This window comes from Arachis ipaensis, chromosome B09 (genome assembly GCF_000816755.2).
Source record: "Arachis ipaensis cultivar K30076 chromosome B09, Araip1.1, whole genome shotgun sequence".
In the NCBI taxonomy this organism is placed as follows: domain Eukaryota; kingdom Viridiplantae; phylum Streptophyta; class Magnoliopsida; order Fabales; family Fabaceae; genus Arachis; species Arachis ipaensis.
Genome location: NC_029793.2, coordinates 87,926,185 through 87,930,982, shown reverse-complemented (window position 1 = coordinate 87,930,982; position 4,798 = coordinate 87,926,185).

Below are 4,798 nucleotides of genomic sequence, written 5' to 3'. Positions count from 1 at the left end.
ACTACAAAACACTTAAAACCATATTTTATAAGAAAAGCGTCACCTAATGGAAAAAAAGTAAATTAGAAGATTTAAGAGAATAAATAATTAAATTATCAAAATTAATAGATCAAAAACTAATGATTTTAAATAATGTTAATTGTAATGACACCGAATTCTTAAAATCAATATAAAATTATTTTTGTCAAAATCTTTATTTTACTATAAGTTTTATTGAAGGACTTCAAAAACCTGAAAAAATTTATATTTCACACGGAGTTTCTAAAAAATGTTACCATGGAAATGACTCCCCACATCTTTATCATACTTTTAACCCACAATTAAATTCTATAGTAGATATGCTTGAAGAAATATTAGTATCCATAAAATTTCAAAGAAATAAGGAAAAAGAAGAATCCAATATAAACGAAATTGAACAGATATCAAATAAATATTTTCAGAAAGATAATCCCAAAAAAGAAAAATTGTAAAATATAGCCAACATAATAGAACTAAAAGTAAAACCACCATTAAAATTATGAATATTGAAGAAAAATTAGAAGAAGTTACAATACTTTTTAAACAATTAAAAATGGCTCAAGAAAATAATATTATGGAACAAGAATTTCAAATAGAAGAAGAACTAGTAAATTCTGAAAATATAGAAAATGAAGAACACATCCTAGATTATTCAAGTGATGAAGAACCAACAATTCCAATACAAGTAAAAAATGAAGCTGGAACATCTAAGGATAATCAATCTCAATTTAAATGGGAAACATATTTTGAAAATTATGCTTTTAAAAAAGAATTTATGAATAAAAATTTAAAGTATACAAAAATACTATCAAAATACGTTCCTAAAATCCAGGAACTGGAAGGAGAAAGAATGCTCGATTTAGACTGTAAAAAGAATGAAAAAGAAATTTTAAAGAACTGGTTGAATTCCTTCTTATTAGAAGCCTTTACTAATCCAAAACTTAGTGAATTGTCTGGAGGAGATATCTGAAATTATATAGGGTTTCATACTAAAGGAACTGTAAGAGATTATATGACATCAATAGAAAACCAAATAATAGAAGAATTAGCAACAAAAACAACAGTTTATGATAAGATATTACATATAATGATGATTCTGTATAGAGAATTTTTCGGAAAAAATATTATAGATCATAGACAAGAAGTTTATAATAAAGAATATCAAGAAGCAAAAAACCATTTAGCTAATATTCAAATATATGATTTATGTAATGTGGAATCTTATATATGTAAATATAGAATACATTATTATAAATTAAAAGAAGAAGATAAAGACCATTATCTTAGTATGTATATAACAAAACTTCCATACCCTGCTAATGAATTTATAATGGGAAGATTTATAACAGAAATAAATAGAGGAACAATTGAAAATAATTTTGGCGGAGCAACCTCTGCAATAAGAGAGGAAATAAAAGAACGTTGTATGCAAGAAGCGACTCAAAAAAAATTTGAAAATATAATTAGAATTTGCTGTCAAGATAATGAAGAAATTCCTCAAAAATATGGTTTTAATAAAAATTTTCAAAGAAAAAAAAATATCAATTTAGAAAAAGAAAATACTATCCAAACTGGAGAAAAAAGAGGTATTTTAGAAAAAGAAACAACAATAAAAACAAAAGACAAAAAAATAACTATTGCCCAAATAAAAAAGAAAATTGTAAGTGTTGGTATTGCCAAGAAGAAGGACAGTATGCAAATGAATGTCCAAAAAAGAAGGATAAAAAGGACCTTACCAAACAATTAGAAATTGCTAAGTCTTATTTCATGGAACCATTAGAAGAATCAGATGATAATTTAGACTATATTTTTGAATATGTCTCAGAAACAGACTCAGAGACTGAGCAATAATGCTACATTTATTACTATAAAAATAACAGAAAAATTTATAAATGCTTTCATAGATACTGGAGCAACACAATGCTTTGCTAGTACAAATATAAAACTTGATTGAAAAAAATTAAAGAAACCATTAAGAGTTAGAATAGCTGACAAATCAATACATAAAATTGACCAAAAAACAGAAATGGTTGAAATATTTATTCAAAATTATAGGTTCATTGTTCCATCCATATATATGTTAGATTCTAGAATAGATTTTATTATAGGAAATAATTTCTTAAAGCTATGTCATCCATTCATTCAAGAATTAACATATATAGTTTTAAAAGCTCCACACGATTCTTCAATAAATAAAAAATCAAAACCTATAAAAATTAACAACTACTACTATAGATAAAATTTTAAAATTTAAAATATTTTCTATATTAGAAACATGTTATTTAAATTTATATTTTCAAATAAATATCCCAAAAAATAATCTTGAAATAAAAATAGAAGAACTTTTGGGTGAAATTTGCGCTGATAATCCTTTAGATATTAAAAATATAAATAAAGAATTAGTAAGCATTAAATTAAAAGATCCTACAAAGAAAATAAATATTCCAAATAAAATTCTTTATTCCGTAAGAGATAGAGAGGGTTCTAATTAGAATGTAAAGATCTTTTAGAAAAAGGAATTATAAGATTAAGTAAAAGTCCTCATGCGGCTCCAGCCTTTTATGTCGAAAACAATAATGCAATTAAAAGGGAAAAATGAAGAATGATAATTAATTATAAGAAGATGAATGAAGCAACTGTTGGTGATGCTCATAAACTTCCAAGAAAAGATTCTATTTTAGAAAAAATCAAAGGAGCAACTTGGTTTTCATCTCTCGATGCAAAATCAGGATATTGGCAACTTCGTTTAGACGAAGAAACAAAGAAATTAATTACTTTTACTTGCCCAACAAAAGAATCAACAAGTGTGTTGCTCTATGAATGGAATGTTTTACCATTTGGATTAAAACAAGCCCCAGGTATCTATCAAAGATTTATAAAAGAAAATCTAAAAGAGTTAAATGAATTTGTTTTATTTTACATTGATGATATATTAATTTTTACAAAACAGGATAAAGAAGATCATCTTCAAAAATTATTAATAGTATTAGAAAGATGTAAAGAAAAAGGATTAGTTCTTAGCAAAAAGAAATCAAGAATAGCAAAACAAGAAATAGAATTTCTTGGATTAATTCTATCCACTCAAGGAAAGTTAAAACTTCAACCAAATGTTTTAGAAAAGGTAAATTTATTTCCTAATAAAATAGAAGATAGAAAACAATTACAAAGATTTTTAGGGTGTATAAATTATATTTCTATTAAGGATTTTTAAAGAATATAATAGAATACACTAAAAACTTATTTCCAAAAATAAGTACTAAAAAAGAATGGAAATGGGAAGAAGAAGATAGTCTGCAAATTCAAAAAGTCAAAGAATTATATAAAAAGCTTCCAAAACTTTATATTCCAGAAGAAAATGACTACTTAATAGTAGAAACAGATGCTTCAAACATAACCTGGTCAGGATGTCTAAAAGCTAAGAAATCTATAAAAATCTTGGAACAAGAAAAAAAATCACTAGATTCTAAATATTCCCCAAAGAAATTACTTTGCAGGTATATTTCAGGGACATTTACACCAACAGAACAGAGATATACTACTCATGAAAAAGAAACTCTAACAGCAATTAAAACTCTTAAAAAATGGAAAATTGATTTACTACCCAAAGAATTTACATTAAGGACAGATTCAAGTTACCTAACAGATTTCATACGATATAATTTAAAAGTTGATTATAATCATGGACGATTGGTAAGATGGCAATTATTTTTGTACAATATCCAATAAAAATTGAATATATTAAGGGTGACAAAAATATTATTGCAGATACATTAACAAGAGAATGGAGTTCGTTTACAACGCATTAGATCAAGAAATTCAAAAATATGAGCAAGAACTCGAAAAATGCAAGCATTGTCAGCAAATAAGGACACAGATCCAATCCCTCAAGAAGGCCATTGAAGCAATGAAATAAACACAACAAGCAAAACCATCAGAGTTCAGCCAGTTAAGCATGGTGGACAAACTAGGAGGAGAAAAAATTTCAGAAAATAAAATAATTGTTGAAATTATTAAAAAATCTACCCAAGATAAAAAAATATTATGTAATTCATAATGGCCCCATGAAAGGAGTATATGATGCCTAGGAAAAAGCAGCACCATTCACACATTAATCAAAGATAATTCATAAAGGATGATTTTTAACACTGGAAGAGGCAAAGGAGTCCTTCAGGGAATATAAAGCTCTTCACCCAGAACAAACCCTAAGAAGAGCAGATAAAGCTCCAATTCAAGCCCAGAGAGCAGGAATAATGACAAACATTCCTACAAGGGCTGAAATCAAGGAAAAGAAAAGGGTCTGTAGATCAAATCTCAGAGAAACCCTTAATATAATCCTGAATTGGACTGAACAAAAAAGAGAAATTTTGGGATATTATCCTATTGCCAAAGAACAGCTAACAAAGCTGGTTATTTTTCCAGATGCTTCCCCATCTGACACTTATCAGTTTTTTCAGTATGGATTAATTGATACAATTTTAATTTTTAATGATCTAAAAATTATTAGTGAGTTTCCTGCAAGATTTGTTGATGCAGTAAAGAGATTTAAAAATATGATTAACAATGTAAATTCAAGGGATGTATCCCTAAAATTTACAAATAGTCAACCTATTTTTAATGAAGAAGAAGAATGCTTGGTCCCAGCATACCAAGTAATATTCATGTCCGTTTTTTCAGGAAATTTTCAACCAATTGATCAAATTCAAGATTTAACAATTTACAGTCATGAAGGAAGACTAGCCAGCACATTAGCAAGGGTCTTTGAATGAACTCAAAAAATAAC